Genomic DNA, 20,568 nt, shown 5'->3' with positions numbered 1-20,568 from the left:
GGCCGTCATTTGTGCTCACCCAACCCTCAGTGAGAGACCCTTGTGTTCTTGAGCGATTTGTGAAGAGAAAGGAGCATTTCTTAACCTTGTGTGTGTTATTTAGCAAGAAGAAGGAGACTCTAGGCAAGAGGAAGCAAAGGAGGTTGCTATTTCGTGGATTTGGAGCTTAGATCATCACTCTAGAGGTATGATCTCGGACTATTTTCTGTTTGGTGAAGCATTATGCAATTTAGGGCTTATGATGGTCATTTATGGGATGATTTGGTGCCCATTGGTTCCCTCCTTGAGTTGAGGTTATGGATCTGGACCCATAGAGGTCCAGAGAGTCTCACTCATCAAGCTTTATGTATGACAATGGAGTCCATGACCTTGTGTTGTAGTAAATGAGTCAAAAACATCATATATGGTCATATAGAGGTTGTATGTGCATCAAGATTGTAACTTTACGTGCTAAATGAGCTTGGAGGGACTGGATCTATGGATTAATGGACTGGATCTGACCTTTAGAGCAAGATTGAGTCAGTGCATGGCACGGACTCGCCGAGTCCGAAGAACAGACTCGGCGAGTAGCATGAATGTTGCCCGACCACACAGTGAGTGGTCTTGCCGAGTTGGGGAGGGTGGACTCAGTGAGTCAAGGGGGAGTCAGAATGGACCGGTGGATTGAGTCAAACTGGACTCGCCGAGTTGTTTTGAGACTCGGCGAGTTGAGTCGTGGTGGCCCCACAACTCATGCCAGGTGGAACTCGTCGAGTTGAGTGAATGCTCGACGTGTCAAGGGAGGATTTCAGGGAAATTGGTGTATACGCCCAGACTCGCCGAGTTGCCTAGGTTCTCGCCGAGTCCGGTCAGAGTTGACCGTTGACCGTTGACCAGAGTTGACCAGTGTTGACTCTTTATTGATAGTCAACCCTAGATATATAAAGTGTTAATTAGAAGCATATAATGTTATAGGAGGATTAGAGCTCGGAGAATCGAGCATGAGGGATTTCCAGGATTTGTGAGATACCGAGATACGCGAGGTGAGTCTTCTCACTATACTTTACCTTGAGTGGGTAACTAGAGTTATGTGATAGAGTATTTGTATGCTATGTATGTTATGTGTTGTACTGCATTATTTCTATGTGATTTATGTGGTGCATGTCTATCAGAGCTAGAACCTGAGGGTTCACAGAGTTTGGGTGCACGGACCCACAGAGTTATAGCCTAGAGTGGCTAATATCACTACAAATAAAATGACAATTAGTGGCACACAAAAAGTGCTACTAAAAACCAAAAAAGTGCCACTAAAGGCCTCTTGTACAATCAGCGACGCACAAAAAAAGTGCCACTAAAAACGCTCCCACTAAAGACTTTTAGTGACACTTTTTGGTTGTGTCGCTGAAACCTTATTGAGTTTTAGTGGCACTTTTCATTATGCCACTAAAAAAGTGGTAGGTTTTTAGTGACACTATTTTTATGCCACTATTTAACTGCTAAAATAAATATTACTTTTATGCTTTTAATGACATTTTGTAACAAAAAAAATATTTTAACAAGTTAGATATGATTTTTTTATTAAATTTAAAGATAATATAAAATAATAATAAGACAATTAAGATATTAAATGGAAACACAATATCATTACGTAAATTTTAACTTGTCTAACAACAATATTTTCAATATATTTAAAATAAAAACATCTTCTCAAAAGTTTAATAATTGAAAATGGTGTGCAAGTACTTAAACCATAATACTATTGAACTAGATAATTGTTGGGGAAGAAACACGAAGCTTCATTGACCTCAAACTTTGTATTATTGCTCTTCTTATTTATCCAACTTCTGAACAATTACCTATCATATAACCATAATACATTATATAAAAACATGTTTATATATTATTAACAAACATGATGTAAAAAGAAGTGTAGGTCCTTTACATTATATAGAAACAAGACATGAAAAATTACAAAAATGCCTACCTTCCCTTCATTAGCCTACTTTGAAACATATTTTGACAACTCCCTGTAACCAGAAGCATGGTTTAATTATATATATTTTAAAACATATAGTCAAGGCATAGACTAATTTGTGTATTAAAATATCATCCAATCAACCTGGACATGAAAATGGAAAGTACCAACTCGTATAAAAAAGACATAAAGTTAAGAAATTAAACAAGATGCACATCAATGTTACCTATGATTTTAACAAAACATATTAAAGGTTTAGAATGTTGCAATGTCTTCAACTCTTTTGGTCCATCCTCTGTTTCACAAATGGAAAAAAAAGTGTTAGCAATATTAGAAATAAGATATATAAATAAAAAGGAGCTGATTATAGCAACTTATTTAGGGGTGCGGAAAAAAAACCGAAACCGAATAAAAAGAGGATTACTTGGTTCGGGTTATTCGGTTTTCGGGTGTCTTATTCGGTTAACCTAAAACCGTATAAACTTAACCGGTGCATTCAATTGTTTTTGGTTAAACCGATTAACACCAATAAGATTTTTCTAAATGGAAATACTTGAATCATTATGTATTTATGTAATGGGTTTTTTTGGTTAATAAGTTATCTAAGACAAGAATCTTGTTCTTATCTTTACATCCAAATTATGACATATATAATAAAAAAATTATAAAACACATGCATGACATATATAATAAAAAACAATTATAAAACACATGCATGTTACAAGACGAAGTATTCAACACACCTATTCCTAAAAGCTTTATGTAACTTAACAATTATTTTATCATCTTCTAGTTTCACATTACCTCTTTGAAGTATCCTCTCAAGTACTTTATTCATATCAGCCAACAATTTTTTTCGCACCTCAACAACCTTCTGGTAAATCAATAAGCCAATAATATTAGTCGTCTAAATTCAAAATATTTATGAAATACAATTTAGACAATTAATTATTGGGCCCTTAACTATTCGATGACTTTGTCATGTAAATATATAGATTGTACCTGTATTTTTTGGTAAAGATTGCAATTACCTTATCTATTAGCTTGAACCTATTTATTTAATGTGTCAAATTTGGAGGTTTGTTTATGTTTGTAGTGGAAACATATGTTTAAACATTTGTTCTCATTACACTTTGTGAACCAGCCTCAACCTTATGGGAATTGCAAAAAGCTAGAGCTACTGATTTTGAGTTACTATTAATGACAAATAAGCTACAGAGACACTAAAAAGGGCTAACTTAATGAAAAAGAAGTGGTGTTTGTTTCAGGAATTTCGTCGAGCACTTGATGTGCGTCTCTAAACATGAAAGATGTTCCAATAATATTGAAAAAGAAATGCCAAAAACTTCTGAACAACAACAATTTATCAACACACTAACAGAATTTCACATCTAAAATATGTAAATTAGGTACAATAGCCAATAACTAGGAAGCATACCTTTTGCAACAATGAATCCACCTGTTAAGATATAGTTAAATTTAGGGAAGAAAAGTAGAAGACGCCAGAACATCAAAAAGAAGAATCAAAATATGTTAGTCAATTACTTATAATTGTGGGAATACAATAGGATCAGGAACCAGAAAAAGAAAAGCAGCAAACAAAGAAACCAGGTAGTCAAATTAGATTCGGTAATCATACTTTTCGGGGGTCAGAGAACAAGATGAAATAGATGATGAGATATAGAGAGCTTCAACCGACAGAGAGATACCGAGATGGATTAAATCTGCAATGAACTTCAACCTGAGATTTAACCTGCAACGAGCGACGAAATGAGGCGTAAGAGCGACAAGGGTTTGCAAATTGGAAGGGATTTTGATTTAGGGGATCCAATATTTCAAATGTTTTTTGAGTTTTGACCTAGGAGAGCAAAGGGTCGGTGCAAAGCTTTTAATGTTGGAGGGAATAACGAGCGGGTAATGAAAATTAGAAGCAAATAAGCAACGTACAAAGTAAATTAGAATTTTCAATTTAAAACAGTGGCATATAAAGAAATGTGTCACTAAAAACCTAATATAGTGGCACAAAACTAAATATGCCACTAAAATTTTGTGCCACTAAATGTAATTTTATTTGTAGTGTATGTGTTGTATTTGGTATTTTGGGGAACTCACTAAGCCTTGTGCTTGCAGTGTTTGATGTTATCGTTTCAGGTACTAGTGACGACCGCGGGAAGGCGCCGGCTTGATCCGTACACACACACGTTCGGAGCTTGATATTATGATCTTGGGATTTTGTATTGTCTTGTTTGGATAATTAAAATGGCTGTTTTTATGAATATTGATGGAATTATGTTTTATAAAAATTGAAAAAAATTTGTTTTGAAATTTACGGTGTTACAAATTGGTATCAGAGCCTTGGTTTGAGGGATTCGGGTACACCTTCGGGGGTATTTGAACTCAAACTGAGGAATTAAAGAGATATTTCAAAATAAAACCAAAATTTTCTAAGAGTAAAAGATTTTCCAGGAAGAAACGTGTGTACGATCAGCCAGCGCCCGAACGGTGAATTCCCAAAATACCTTTATATTATGTGATAGTTATTATTAATGTGATGTGTTTGCATGCTAGAGTAGGCTAGGTATTGCTAATAGGACTAGAGTGGCCTGTTTTGTGATGCCTTAGCCTAGGGAGGGGTGAGCTGCTATGAGATGCCGAGAGTAATTAGGTAGCAGCTAGGGCTTTGTGTGAGATCTATTTCAAAGTGATTTAAGTATAATAGAGTACTTGGGGATTGGGATCCGAAGAGGAAGATTTGGGGTGTGTACTGAGACGGTGCGGACAGTAGTATTGGGCCCGTACTACTGAAAGCACCGGTGCGGTACACAGTCCAAATAAGAATCTTGGGATGCCAAAAAAAATCAAGGAGGGGTGGATTGTCGAATGTAAGAATGTTCGAGTGAATTCTAATTATCGCATGTTGTATTTCAGAGGTTGATCATGGTGAGGACACGTTATATGCCAGAGGATGTCGGAGCTAGTGATGAGGAGATTCGACAGATCATTCATGAGGAGGTGGCTGCGGTCATCAGAGCTGAGATACCAGATATGTTCGGGTCTATTAAGACCGCGTTGATTGAGACATTTGACGAGCGTTATGCCGCTCTTTCTGAGGCTGCGATTGCTGCGGCAAGACCCCAGGGAGGTGATGCGACATTGTTTAGGGAGTTCAGCAACACCAAGCCACCAGAGTTTGATGGTACGCAGGATCCGGTGGCAGCTATGAGGTGGATATCTGATATGGAGGGATGCTTCTTCACTTGCTCGTCCCCTGAGCATTTGAAGGTTCGGTTCGCGCTGAACCAGCTTCGCTTGGGAGCGAAGGACTGGTGGAAGTTTGTGACGGCGCACTTCACACCGACTGAGCTTTCGGCAGTGACCTGGGAGAGGTTCACTACCATGTTCCGAGATGAGTACATCCCTCAGGTGGGGAGGGAGCGTCTGGCACAGGAGTTTCTGACCCTCAAGCAGGGTACCGAGTCAGTTACAGCGATCACGAGGAAGTTTCATGAGAGGGCGATGTTCTGCCCTGAGCACGTGTCCACCGAGCAGGCACGTATGAGCCGTTACCTGAGCATTCTGAGACGGGATATTCAGGAGTTCGCTGCGAACTCCTCGTATCGGACATTTGCCGAGCTTCAGGCAAATGCTCGGAAGAGGGAAATTGAGCTTGAGACTCAGGCCAGGGAGGAGGCGGAGTCTCTGAGGAGGGATCGGCGGCCGGCACAGTCCCAGCCGGCAGCCAAGCGGGCCAAGCCCGCTGATCTCAGACCCGGGAGCCAGAAGGGCCACACTTGTGGAAAGTGTGGCAAGGGTCACGATGGAGTCTGTCAAGCAGGGTCTTGCTACAAATGTGGCAAGGAGGGGCATATGGCCAAGGACTGCCCCAAGGGATTTGCAGTGTGCTTCCACTGCAACCAGACCGGACACCGGAAGGCAGAGTGTCCGCTGCTGCGCGGAGCATCTCAGGGGTCTGCTCCCGCCGCCATCAGAGCTACTGCTACAGAGAGTCGGCCCGTGAAGGCCGAGGCACCGAGGGCTCGGGGGAGAGCCTTTCAGCTGACTGCGGAAGAGGTCCGCGCTGCACCCGACGTTGTGGCTGGTACGCTTCCTTTTTATTATTTATTTATGGTGTTGAGATATTATGCTTATATTATGCTATGCATAGGTACCTTCCTTGTGAATTCTGTACCTACTTTAGTGTTATTTGACTCGGGTGCGAGTCGATCTTTTGTATCTTTGACATTTAGTCAGCATATCAGTGTTAGTCGTGGGGCACTGAGTCTGCCCCTGCGGGTTTCCATAGCCGCCGACAGAGTGATTTGTGCCACAGAGGTCCTCCGGGGATGTGTATTGGAGATTTTTGGGGTTGAGTTCCCGATCGACCTGATTCCTATTGCGATGGGTGATGTCTGTGTTATAGTGGGCATGGACTGGTTGAGCCGATTCGGTGCGGTTATCGATTGCGAGCGTCAGCTGGTGACTATACGAGATCCTAGTGGGGGAGTTCTTTCGGTTTACGGCGAGGGTACACGTTCTGGATCAGCCTTTTGTTCAGCTGCTAGGGCGAGGCAGTGTTTACAGCAGGGCTGTAAGGGTTTCGTGGCGTATGTGTTGGATACGCGAGTGATCTCCGAGAGACCGAGTTCGGTGGATGAAGTTCCGGTGGTGCGTGAGTTTCCAGATGTCTTTCCCGAAGAGTTACCAGGTGTGCCTCCCGTGAGGCAAGTGGAGTTTGGTATCGATTTGGTTCCGGGAGCCGCGCCTATCGCTAAGGTGCCGTATCGCCTTGCGCCTCCAGAGATGCAAGAGTTATCCTCGCAGCTTCAGGAGCTGCTGGGGAAGGGGTTTATTCGGCCGAGTAGCTCGCCGTGGGGAGCACCCATCCTGTTTGTGAAGAAGAAAGATGGCTCGCATCGCATGTGTATTGATTATCGGGAATTGAATAAGCTGACGGTCAAGAACCGTTACCCGTTGCCGAGGATCGACGATTTATTCGATCAGTTACAGGGAGCACCTTGGTTCTCCAAGATTGAATTGAGGTCGGGCTATCATCAGGTGAGGGTGCGGGACGAGGACGTCCAGAAGACAGCATTCAGGACGCGTTATGGGCATTATGAGTTTGTGGTGATGCCTTTTGGGCTTACCAATGCCCCGGCTGTGTTCATGGACCTCATGAACAGGGTATGTCGGTCGATGTTGGATCGGTCGGTGATTGTGTTCATTGATGATATTCTGGTATATTCGAGATCTAGAGAGCAGCACGAGGAGCATTTGAGGGAGGTTCTTAGAGTTTTGAGATCGGAGAAACTTTATGCAAAGTTTTCCAAGTGCGATTTCTGGTTGCGGGAGGTCCAGTTTCTAGGACACCTCGTTAACCAGAAAGGGATATTGGTCGATCCGGCCAAGGCTGACGCAGTGATGAGGTGGGAGGTGCCAAGGTCACCTTCTGAGATCCGGAGTTTCCTTGGGTTAGCAGGGTATTATCGGAGGTTTATTAAGGATTTCTCCAAGATTGCAGTTCCACTCACCAGATTGACCCGGAAGGGTGTTGCATTTCTATGGGGGCCCGAGCAGCAGACCTCCTTTGAGACGCTTCACCAGAGGTTGTGTGAAGCTCCGGTATTAGCTCTTCCGGAAGGGATGGAAGGTTTTGTGGTATTCTGTGATGCATCGATTTTAGGACTGGGAGCGGTACTGATGCAGAAGGGACATGTGATAGCATATGCATCGAGGCAGTTGAAGCCTCACGAGACGAGGTACCCCACACATGATTTGGAGTTGGGGGCAGTGGTGTTCGCCCTCAAGATTTGGCGGCACTACTTGTATGGGGTTCGTTGTACGATTTACACAGACCATAAGAGCTTGAAGTACTTGATGGATCAGCCTAACCTAAATATGCGGAAAAGGAGGTGGTTAGATGTGGTCAAGGATTATGATTGCGAGATCTTGTACCACCCGGGCAAGGCTAATGTGGTAGCCGACGCGTCGAGTCGCAGGGCCAAAGGTGTACTCCACTGCTAAATGTATGTTTGATATTGACCGTGATAGCTCCAATTCTGGATGCCATTCGTGGGGCACAGGTCGAGGCGGTGCGTCCGGAGATGCAGAAGAGAGAGCGGGTCATTGGGTTGGTTTCTGAGTTTATATCGGATAGTCGAGGGCTTATGACTTATCAGGGTCGGATCTGGGTACCGTTTGTGGGCGGTACGCGTACTACATTGATGGAGGAGGCTCATAGATCGAAATTCTCGATCCATCCCGGGGCTACAAAGATGTATTTGGACTTGAGAAAGGAGTATTGGTGGCCTTGTATGAAGAGGGATGTCGCATGGTTTGTCGAAAGGTGTTTGACCTGTCAAAGGGTAAAAGCCGAACACCAGAGACCGCATGGCAAGTTGCAGCCATTGGAGGTTCCCGAGTGGAAATGGGAACAGATCACTATGGATTTCATCACCAAATTGCCGAGGACTGCCAGAGGAGTCGATACAATTTGGGTGATTGTGGATAGGTTGACAAAGAGCGCTCACTTTCTTGCCATCGGTGAGAGTTCTTCAGCGGAGAAGTTGGCGGAGATTTATGTGAGGGAGGTTGTATCTCGGCATGGGGTGCCGATCTCGATTGTTTCAGACCGCGATGCGCGTTTCACTTCCCGGTTCTGGAAGAAATTTCATGAGGAGTTGGGTACTAAGCTGCATTTTAGTACCGCATATCACCCCCAGACCGACGGCCAGAGTGAGCGGACGATTCAGACACTTGAGGACATGCTTTGAGCATGTGTATTGGACTTCGGGGGTAGTTGGGATACGTATTTGCCCTTGGCAGAGTTTTCCTATAATAACAGCCATCATTCAAGCATCGGTATGCCGCCCTTTGAGCTGTTGTATGGTAGGAGGTGTCGGACTCCCATTTGTTGGGGAGAGGTTGGGCAAAGGGTGATGGGCAGTACAGAGATCGTGAATCAGACGACAGAGCAGATTCAGCTGGTCAGACAGAGGTTATTGACCGCTCAGAGCCGACAAAAGAGTTATGCAGATAGACGCCGGTCCGAGCTGGAATTCCAGGTCGGCGACTTCGTTCTCCCGAAGGTTTCTCCTTGGAAAGGAGTGATCCGGTTCAGGAAGAGGGGCAAATTGGGGCCCCGGTTTATAGGTCCGTTTCGTGTGATTGCAAGGGTAGGCCGGGTAGCCTATCGGCTGGAGTTACCAGCAGAGTTGGGGCAGATTCACAACACTTTTCATGTATCGCAGTTGAGGAAATGTATAGCCGATGAGTCGGCAGTGGTTCCATTTGAGGATATTCAGGTGGATGCAAGCCTGAATTATGCTGAGAGACCAGTGGCTATTAGGGATCGGAAGATCAAGATTTTGAGGAACAAGGAGGTACCTCTGGTATTGGTTCAGTGGCAACATCGGAGGGGATCAGAAATGACCGGGGAGCCGGAGGGTATGATGTGGGAGCAGCATCCGGAGCTGTTTTAGAGCGAGACTTCAAGGGCGAAGTCTAGTTCTAGTGGGGGAGAGTTGTAACATCCGGATTTTTACCAGGTATCTTGTAAATTTAATTTTGTGGTATTGTGAGGGGGACTCGGCGAGTTGGAGCTCAGACTCGCCGAGTAGGGACGCGGATTTGGGCAATGGAGCGCGCCTGGACTCGGCGAGTCCAGGATATGGACTCGGCGAGTCTGCGCTGTGTAATGAAACCCTAAATTTTCGGGTTTGAGGACTATTTAAAGGGCCTTATGGCCGTCATTTGTGCTCACCCAACCCTCAGTGAGAGACCCTTGTGTTCTTGAGCGATTTGTGAAGAGAAAGGAGCATTTCTTGACCTTATGTGTGTTATTTAGCAAGAAGAAGGAGACTCTAGGCAAGAGGAAGCAAAGGAGGTTGCTATTTCGTGGATTTGGAGCTTAGATCATCACTCTAGAGGTATGATCTCGGACTATTTTCTGTTTGGTGAAGCATTATGCAATTTAGGGCTTATGATGGTCATTTATGGGATGATTTGGTGCCCATTGGTTCCCTCCTTGAGTTGAGGTTATGGATCTGAACCCATAGAGGTCCAGAGAGTCTCACTCATCAAGCTTTATGTATGACAATGGAGTCCATGACCTTGTGTTGTAGTAAATGAGTCAAAAACGTCATATATGGTCATATAGAGGTTGTATGTGCATCAAGATTGTAACTTTACGTGCTAAATGAGCTTGGAGGGACTGGATCTATGGATTAATGGACTGGATCTGACCTTTAGAGCAAGATTGAGTCAGTGCATGGCACGGACTCGCCGAGTCCGAAGAACAGACTCGGCGAGTAGCATGAATGTTGCCCGACCACACAGTGAGTGGTCTTGCCGAGTTGGGGAGGGTGGACTCAGTGAGTCAAGGGGGAGTCAGAATGGACCGGTGGATTGAGTCAAACTGGACTCGCCGAGTTGTTTTGAGACTCGGCGAGTTGAGTCGTGGTGGCCCCACAACTCATGCCAGGTGGAACTCGTCGAGTTGAGTGAATGCTCGACGTGTCAAGGGAGGATTTCAGGGAAATTGGTGTATACGCCCAGACTCGTCGAGTGGCCTTGGTACTCGCCGAGTCCGGTCAGAGTTGACCGTTGACCGTTGACTAGAGTTGACCAGTGTTGACTCTTTATTGATAGTCAACCCTAGAGATATAAAGTGTTAATTAGAAGCATATAATGTTATAGGAGGATTAGAGCTCGGAGAATCGAGCACGAGGGATTTCCAGGATTCGTGAGATACCGAGATACGCGAGGTGAGTCTTCTCACTATAATTTACCTTGAGTGGGTAACCAGAGTTATGTGATAGAGTATTTGTATGCTATGTATGTTATGTGTTGTACTGCATTATTTCTATGTGATTTATGTGGTGCATGTCTATCAGAGCTAGAACCTGAGGGTTCACAGAGTTTGGGTGCACGGACCCACAGAGTTATAGCCTAGAGTGGCTAATATATGTTGTATGTGGTATTTTGGGGAACTCACTAAGCCTTGTGCTTACAGTGTTTGATGTTATCGTTTCAGGTACTAGTGACGACCGCGGGAAGGCGCCGGCTTGATCCGTACACACACACGTTCGGAGCTTGATATTATGATCTTGGGATTTTGTATTGTCTTGTTTGGATAATTAAAATGGCTGTTTTTATGAATATTGATGGAATTATGTTTTATAAAAATTGAAAAAAATTTGTTTTGAAATTTACGGTGTTACATTTAAGTTTTCAAATTTTAAAATATTATACTAAAATTTTTAAATTTTCAAATACTTATTTTTTGGATTTATTAATTTTTTAATAATTTAGCATACCCGATTAATCTTCGATTAATCCTCATCTACTCCAATTAATTGCTTAACGTCGGTCGACCGCCGAGCGATTTTCACAACATATATATATATATATATATATATATATATATATATGTATATATATATATATATATGTATATATATATATATATATATATATATATATATATATATATATATTGTGATATGTCGGAGATGGTTAGATTGAGACTAAGGGTGAGTGTTGTGTTGGTTCTTTCTCCTGATATCAAAGTACAAAGGAAAAAGATGATCATTAGTCGATGTCTAGGAGATATTCCTGGGACGAAGCTCCGACAATCAAGTTAGAATTGGTTCTGAGAGAAGATTTGGTAATTCTGAGAGAAAAAGAGTTCATCCTCTTCTCCGTGAGGAAGCAGGGTCCTTTTATACCTATTTGAGAGGCGAGTGACTTCTAACTAATTCTGTTGAGCCTTACCTCGTGAGACGTGACATGGCGGATCCGTATTAAAGGATCCTTCATCACGTCTTTATGTCTTGTCGCCTCATTGGCTAGCGGAGAATCTTCTATATTATGATTATTGTGGATGTCGTCAGATGGGCAAGTGGAACTCTCTAATTGGTTCCATGTTTGTCCGGGTATTTCTTATGGGAGAAGAGAGAATGGTGAAGTTCAACCCTTAACCACCATACCAATGGATCCGTATTGGCGGAGGCCTGACCTTGGCCTTAGACTGGATACGACCAGATTCTTAACCAAGCCAGGCTTGGCGCTAGTTTGACTTCTTGTTTTTTTAACATTATTAGTGACGGATTCGTTAACAAGTCCCTTAGGTTTGTAGGCATACACGTTGGCTTGGTAGTGTCGCCGTTCGAGCCTATATTGCAACACATTGTATGTCTGAGATTATCTTTAGCATTCGACAGTTTTTGGATAGCGTCGTCGATATGTGTCAGATCTATCACGAGACGGTTCTTGATGCCGATTTTGTCTTTTAAATCCCCCCCCCTTTACCCAAGGCCTTTCAACTTTGCCCCCTTTCCTTGCTTTCGTTGTAGCATTTTGCAAAAAAAAAAAAAAAAATTATCAGTCATCCGTTCTTGACAATGGATCGTTATGGCAGAGTCCCTACCATAGAGGAATTCCAACTTCTGCAAGAATGATTCGGTTTCTTATCGAAGCATTGTGTGATGATTTCAGCGAAAGGATAATCGATCTATGACTGTCCTCAACGGAAAGTGTGGGTTCTGTTCCTCTGTTCGAAGCGGGGTTACGCCTGCCAACATCTGACTTGTTTGATATGATCATGCATCACTACGGATTAGGAATGACATTGTGTACGGGTATACCGGGTTTCATGTTCCACATCCCCATAACGAATCCTCATCCCCGGCCTATACCCATCGGGGATTAAAACTCTATCCCCATCCCTATACCCAATGGGTATCGGGATGTCCAATCGGTAATCGGGGATTTTTCCCCGTTATAAAGTTTTGAGCATTTATGAAAAATAACTCCTAATTATATATTAACCAACAAAACAAAAACTAACATAACTAATATAAAACACTATAATCACTAAATGTCTTCAAACACGAAGAATAACATTCAAGCTTACAAATTAAATCATTTAACAAAAAGACATAAAAGTCTCCCTGAAACTATACGTTTGATTGTTGAAAAACCTTACTTTGTCTACTCAACATTTACTTATGCATTATTAAAAATAAAAACATAAATAATACTATATATATATATATATATATATATATATATATATATATATATATATATATATATATATATATATATATATATATATATATATATATATATATATATATATATATATATATATATCGGGGACCCATCGGGGCCGGTTTCGGGTACGGGGGTACCCGACAGGTAGAACCATCCCCATCCACATCCCCGCTTTTTGTATTCGAGTAATACCCATCCCCGTCCCCATCCCCGGTCAATTCGGGTTAGGGTTTCAGGTACTCATTGGATACGGGTTTTTTTTTCCATCTCTACTATGGATTTTCCGTTGACAGATTAACCCCAAGTGTCGTTAACAAGATCATAGGCTTCGAACTAATCTATCAATCTCTTGGTTACATACCCACTTTTTGGGTTTTCAGTTACTTCTTTTGTGCGTCTACGAACTCCAGCGTCTACATGCTGGCGAAAAGGCAGGGCATTCGCCAGTTGATCTCCGAACAAGATACTTAGAAGAAAAATTGGCAGACGAAATGGCTCTGGATCAACCGAAAGCTTGTGGGGCATGGTTTTCATAAAACCTGAGACTTTCCTGACCGTCTTCCCAAGCTATTCGGGGATAACCTAACTCTTGGCAAACGGTTGAGAAACATTACTGTCATTGCGGAGAATCGAGAAGATTTCATCCTTGTCGCAGCCGGTATGAGTGCCGCCTGGTGGCCGCGTAGGAAGATGGCGTAGTTATTTGTCGTGAGATGTGGTATTCGCTCATCTCCTTCTCTCCCACTTTTAAAAAAAATAAGAACAGGGTATTTTATTTGCTTGTGACTTCTCATTCTTGGTGTTTATGTTCGCAGTTGCCGAAGCCAAGATTTCCCTGGAGATGGCCATGTGTAGTCACTATCAGGGTAAGCTTTGTCACCGTGAGGTTCACCTTTTGGAGACTTTTCCCCCTCCCATATTTGAAAAACGTATGTGGGAACTCGCTGAACTGTTATCAGCAGAAGGTGAAAATTCTGGTTCTAGCAGACCTGCCTCACCTTCCCAACCGGTTGTTCGGGCCATTTTCCCAGCTCATTTTTCGGCCTCTGCTTATGTTGATATTCATGTGGTGGTTGAAGTAGGAAAAAGTAATGCTCCTATCCGGAAAAAAACGTAGTTTGCGTGTGGTGCTGTCGTCAAACGAAGAGACCGAATCTGATGAAATGGGCCTTCGTCCTGATAAGATGTGCAACATGGTGTCCATACCTAAGCTTCTTGGTGTTATCACAGATGTTCTTGGTGATAATTTTTCTGTGCCCAGGCAGAAAGAGATAGTGGTGGTCCCCATTTTTTTAAAAACATCGCCTTCTCTGTTTACTAGCTCGCCCTCGGTTGATCCTAGTTCCTGCTACATGCTTGGGAGACACGCCTTTGATATACGTATGAATGGACCCTTCTTCCTCACGAAGGAGGGGATGGAATTCTCTATTTTCTGTAATCACTTACCATCTCTCTTAGATCTCACACTAACTAGATCGTCGGAGCTTCATCCCGGGACTCCCTCCCGAATGTAACTAATGATATCTATCCTGTTTTGTATTGTGATATCATGGGAAGTCATTCAATCAAGATTCTTCGGCAATCTTGACCCATCCATTCTACGAGATAACACAACAACGGTTGATTACCTATGTTACTTGAGCAAAATCTATTCAAGAATGCAGTCGTAGGTGTTAAAAGAGTCATAATATTTACCTACAATATGCCTAATAACATCTCAGAGCTGAGATTGTGTAAATGGCACAAAACGAAGGGTCGTAAAAGGTTCATAACCTTTCCACCTAAAAATTGAACAGTAAAGGCCTTGAGATGATGATCTCAGCCAATGTATTGGTAGCTACATCATACAACATAGTCAACAACATTGACTATTATTTCACAACTTAATATCATAAGCCTAATTAAACGTAAAATTTTGAGGAACATAGCTCAGTAGCAGCTATGCAACATCTGAAGCACACGTTACCAGATTAGCGCATATCCTAGAACAAGGGAACGTGCAAAAACGAATTACAGCTCAAAGCATGTGCATACGTACAAAAAAAATAAAGGGAAGAGAACACTTCTATACCAAATACAAAACAAAAAACACAGTCCATGGTTATTAGCAACTAATATTTTACACTATACACATAGTACACAGAAAGATGAACAACAAGGAGCCTATACAAGTCAACCCTTGGAGTCCGATGAAGAACCTCCCAGACTTAGTTTGCCACAAAAATGACAAAATCCATCATAATCTAACTCTCCTAAACGGAAGAGGCCAACAAAATCCATCTCGGCAATAGATGTAAGGGCAGTGTTGACCTCCTTGGCCCTGATCACCACTTGGCCAGGACCCGGAACTTCAGATTTACCGGAAGATGTGGTGCAACCATCCAACTGCCTTACCTTTTCAAACCCAATGGCTTCACAAGCCTCACAAACATCCTAAACACATTTGGCAAACTCAGCGCTCTCGATGACCCTGTCAATCACACGAACCACCCCCTTCTGCAACACCCATTGCAAACCACCTCAAGCAACGACACCTTCAACACGAGCTATAGCTAATTGGCATTGGCACTTTGCTAGTCTACTCACCAACAAATCCTTCTCTTGAGTGAGAGAACTCACTTGGTCCTCAAGTCGCTCTTATCGGTCCCGCGAAGAAGCCATTTGATCGTCTTAAGCGGCTTTCTTGCAATCCAAAATGTTGTTCTGCTCAGCAAGAACTCGACGCTCCGCCTCGGAATCACAAACCTCTTCCTTTGTGTTTGCCAAGGCACCCTGTAGTACTTTCAATTTCCCCTGACTTGCACTGGCTAGGCGAACCTGGTCAGTGGCAGCTACCATAAGGGCAAAGGTTTGGGCTGCGGCGTAACTAAGGTCATCAGCCATGTGAGCACTTGGTTGACCTACAAGAAAACTTATCGTGGCTGGAGGATGTACGCACCTACTCCACTCATAGGCAATAGTGTCTTCCGATAACAAGGAATCTCTAATAATCTCCCAGCCCAGATCATAAGCCTCAAAAGTCGGTGAGTGAGATAAATCCCTGCTTCATTAATCAGGGAAGGCTTCGCACATTGAAGAGAACCCCCAGGAGAAATGGGTGCACCTACAAATACAAAGTCAGAACAAGGATTAACCAAGGGCGAACCAGCGGATCAAGAAGGTGAGGCCCAAGACAACTGAGCACCACCACCACCTTTCTCTGCTTAAGTACATAAAATTGACTGCCAAGAATATCCCTGATACTACCAAGAAGCCTGGCCCCAGACACAATCCAACGAGCTTTACGAGAACTAAGAACCGCATCGTCGTATTCTCTCTCTTCATCTGACGACGGCACCAGAAGCAAGCTCCACCTTTTTTGAGTAAGGGCATTACTTCTTCCTTCTTGTACACCTGTAGAGAAAGCATAAGAAATAGTAACTAGTGAACAAACTGGGAAATGGCCATAACGGTCGGCTGAGAAGGTGATACGGGCCCGCTAGAACCCACATTTCCCCCATCTACCAAGAGTAGCCCAACAAGCTCCCACACACGTCTTTTAAACACAGGAGGAGGAAGAACCTCTACGAGATCGATCTTCAAATGGTAAAGCATGCCCTGCACTACAAGAAAAAGACCCTTTTACGACGTGCAAACCACGACACTCGTTGATTTATGTTACGCAAAAGAGAGTGACGTTAAAAAAAATGTCATCTCTTCAAAAAATTTAAGCATAGGAGACACGCATTATTGCGTGCCCTTAAATTAGCGTCATAAGAAAAAAAAATTAAAAACATGATGGGCGCTGTATCTTAAGTGGGCGTCCTCTAGAAGTGTCGCTTTATAAATTTAATGAAAGGCGCGTTTAGTAGATTAGGGGAAAATGAAATCCCAAAATTTTTGAGAACCCGCTTCTTTTTTATCCTCCACTTTTGTTCTCAGTTTCCCTCTTGCCCTAATTACGATTCTCCTTCTTTCCCCCTCCAGAGAGTGACTGTCGGCTTGCCCTAGTTATCGACGCTCCTTCCTTTCCCTCTTGCCCTAATTATCGACGCTCCTTCCTTTCCATCTTGTCTCTCTCAGTCGCTACCTACGGTTTTTATTGAAAGTTTGAATCGATTGACTGAGGTAACCAAAGGTCAAGCGAACCGGGAAAGGGTTTTCAGTGAAATCTATTATTACTCTTTGAAATCGGATCCAATCCTACCTTCTCCCCATCCTTCTTGTCTCTATCAGTTGCTACCTAGGGTTTTTCGTGAAAGCTTGAGTCGATTGACTATGGTAACTAAAGGGTAAGCGAACCGGGAAAGGGAAGCAATAAATCCAACAGTCACTCTCAAATCGATTCTACTAGACAAGGTTTCAATTTGGGGCTCTCTACATTCTCATCAATTCTACTTTCATTCAAGCTTACATTGGTTATTTTGGTATCCAGTAACCGAACCTTACATTCCCATCAATTCCACTTTCTCTCTCTGAACAAAAATATCTCATATTCTCTAAAAGCCCTAAACTAGCCACCGCCGGCTACCACCTCCACCATCGTTGTTGTCGTCCTACTTCCCAGATGGTCTGTGTGTGTGCGTGGCGAACAGAAAATGGGAAAGAAAAGAAAAAACGAGCAGAAAGAGAGAGAAGAGAGTTTAAGGCTGAGGGGAGGATGCATCGGAGCTGTGGTACTGTTCTTAACGTCTTTTTAAAATACACTAACCTTATTATGGGCTTGAAGAAAAAAATGATCGTTTCCTTTGTTTTGCAGTTCTAGATGATATGGGTTCACCCAGATATGGTTTAGAGAAGTTTACGTTCATCTCTGAAGATCACAATCATACATACCTTATTTTGAATTTCTCTCTCTCTCTCTCTCTCAAAACATTTCCTCTCTTCTTCTTTCTAAAACCCTAGCCTATCATCATTGCAGAGGAATTTTCGTTTTGTTTTCCAGCATCTGCGCTGGACCAGACCAGTTTTCACTTGACCAAGCTTTGAATTGGAAGAAAAGAGTTGTGGTATTCATGGTGTGTTCTTGACAAAAGTTGCGAAATTATTAAGGTAGGCCGATTCTCATTGATAAATTCGAGGTATATGTATGATAAGTACAATAAATGAAATGATAATACGATTATACATGCGTTATAAGTTCAATTTTGCGTTATAGATTGACAAGAGGTGGAATGTAAAACCATGATTTTGACCTAAAATACTCAAATATGTGAATTTTTCATTAGTACAAATTAGATGGTTAAATTAATCGTTTATGATGATGTATTGACATTGAATGTCCTGTAACTAGGCTGTAGCCTTAGAAAGAATCCAACACAAATGTAGCTATTCCTGTAATACGTTTTAAAGGTCTATCATAGGGCCAACCAGCGGATCCAGAGCTCAGCAAGTTATGGGGATGGTGGAAGGTAAAGAAGTGGACGGGCCATATATTAAACCGCCTCTATACCCGGTGAGTAGTTAGTCACATCATTTAGATGTTTCTTTAATTAAATTGTTTTTGGCTGGCTTTCAGACATGTATTTATTGTCTTCTTGCTCAAGTTTTTACTTTTTACTATTTTCTCAGCTTTGGAGATTTAAAATTGAAAAACCTAGAGAACAAAGCTTTTGCACAACACTTCCTGAAGAACTACGCGGGAAAATTTTTGGAATGTCATCTCAACTTGTTGAATGCGCTGCGTATGGGTGACTATTTACCTGACAGAGTTTCCAACCTTATTTTGCAATACTTGAGCAACAGGTCTGTTTAATTTTGTAGTAATCCATGATTTATATATCAGAAGTAGTAACAGGTAATGCTGGTTCTCGGTTTTAATAAAAAAACGAGACTTTTTTTGTTCTGTTGCAGGTTCTTGATGGTTCTCCCTATTCTTCTTCTTTCAATCTCGAGCTTGAAATTGAAAACGAAGCAGCAGGTGGTTCAAAAACTTCTCCATGCTTAGCAACATCTATATATATGGATATTTTAGTACATACCTGACATATACTTGTTTTACAATTTAATCAATAGTGTGAAAAGAGCTGGTTCAAAAACATCTCCATGCTTAGCAACATCTATATGGAGCAAGTTTAGTAAATTTTTATGAAGTTACACATTTGACTCTTAAATATCAAACACCGACTCTTTTAGGACAAAAAAGTGATAATATTACCTTTCAAACATTCACCCTGAATAAACCTAAATCATAAAATTTATTAAACTATTAGTATCTTTAATGAAAAATATATATTTATAAAAAAACTTACATCATGACGATCAGCTAAGTCAGCTAGACACCTCCACTAGCCCAAATTTTGTCTATAACACCAAAAACTACCCTCCATATTTTGGCATCAAGTGTAGTAAGTACCTAAAATGTATATACAAATGAAAATCAGAAAATGAATTTAGAAAAGAAAAGGGAATTTTATAAATTTACTTCAAACCCCAAAAGACAAGTTACATTTGCTTCTTTGGTGTTCTTTTAACTACATCACATTGTTGTTTAGTGCTATGCGTGTACATTATATAGCATGGTAGAAACAAGTAGGCTCCTCTGTTGTAATGGTCAATGAAAAGGAAAAAATGGAGAAATTTTCAGGCTACAATGATGTTTATATTGGTAAAATGACAATTATACCCTATGATCAAATTTATCATTTAAAAAATATTAAATAAAGCCCAATCTTTTTTCCAGCAGACGTTTAAATCTCTCAGGATTTCAAGAACTCATGTCATTATCTCATGTGGATTTGCTGGAATCTTCAAAAATCAACCAAAAAAACTTGTGGATGACACTATCTATTGACTATATTAATATATATAATATAATGTAAAAGACATAGTTTCATTATGCACACCTGCATTCCAACTTGCCATTTTCTTTCACCAGGTAAGGTAGGCCTGACTGAGTTATTTCTAGTAAACATGTTCATTGTAGCTCTGTATGGTATGTTATCTAGATGCATGGTAGCAAGATCACCCTCCTGCACCAGATTATAGCATTCTTCTTTAACTTTGTTTCTTAATAGAAGATTACACTTTCAAGACTCTTCTTAGGGGTTGTTTCTTTTTTTAGTTAATCTGGACATAATGAGTTAAGGGGTTAAGTAAAAAAAAAATCTAGCTTAAAGAATTATAACACTAACCATCTACCTTTTTGCCCTGTTATTTATTTCTTGCATTTAATCTTTAAAATTACCCTTTTGCCATTGTCATCAATGCAGATGCAAAGTTCCTTTTTTTTATATAAACATAAAATATATTACAAATCTGTAAGCAGGAAAATGAAAATGACGCACCAGATTCTCTGCAAGTTCAACTCCAAAATACCCACTAGCAACACGAGACTGGTTATCAAAGAGCTGATAATACGCAACTGTTGCCTGAATGATACAATTAGTTTTTAGTTATAAAAACAACCAAAGATATAAAAGGACTTTATACAAAATATATCAAGGAAAATAAAAACAGATACATCATATGGTATTTAGGTTTGAACCACCCTATGCAGATCTGCCTGAACCACCCTGACCTCCGTCCGTCGAACAAAAGAAGCTCAGAGAAGAGAGATAACACAATAAGGAGCTCTAATT

At 41.6% G+C, this 20,568-nt stretch overlaps 2 long non-coding RNA genes across 2 annotated transcripts; one reads left to right on the top strand and one right to left on the bottom strand.

Annotated features, from left to right (window-relative positions):
* Positions 1-1,600: 1,600 nt before the first annotated feature.
* Positions 1,601-3,853, bottom strand: LOC145004301 (uncharacterized). Its single transcript, XR_013662342.1, has 6 exons — positions 3,594-3,853; positions 3,393-3,413; positions 2,759-2,828; positions 2,181-2,249; positions 1,964-2,006; positions 1,601-1,835 (listed from the first exon to the last, which is right to left on the bottom strand). It is a non-coding gene; the product is annotated as an uncharacterized LOC145004301 (long non-coding RNA).
* Positions 3,854-16,895: 13,042 nt separating this feature from the next.
* Positions 16,896-18,325, top strand: LOC145005903 (uncharacterized). Its single transcript, XR_013662703.1, has 3 exons — positions 16,896-17,664; positions 17,748-18,040; positions 18,282-18,325. It is a non-coding gene; the product is annotated as an uncharacterized LOC145005903 (long non-coding RNA).
* The last annotated feature ends 2,243 nt before the right edge of the window (positions 18,326-20,568 follow it).

This window comes from Lactuca saligna, chromosome 7 (assembly GCF_052625555.1).
Source record: "Lactuca saligna cultivar CGN05327 chromosome 7, ASM5262555v1, whole genome shotgun sequence".
NCBI lineage: Eukaryota > Viridiplantae > Streptophyta > Magnoliopsida > Asterales > Asteraceae > Lactuca > Lactuca saligna.
Note: the sequence above shows the minus strand (reverse complement) of the source record. Positions and strands in the feature narration are given on the sequence as shown.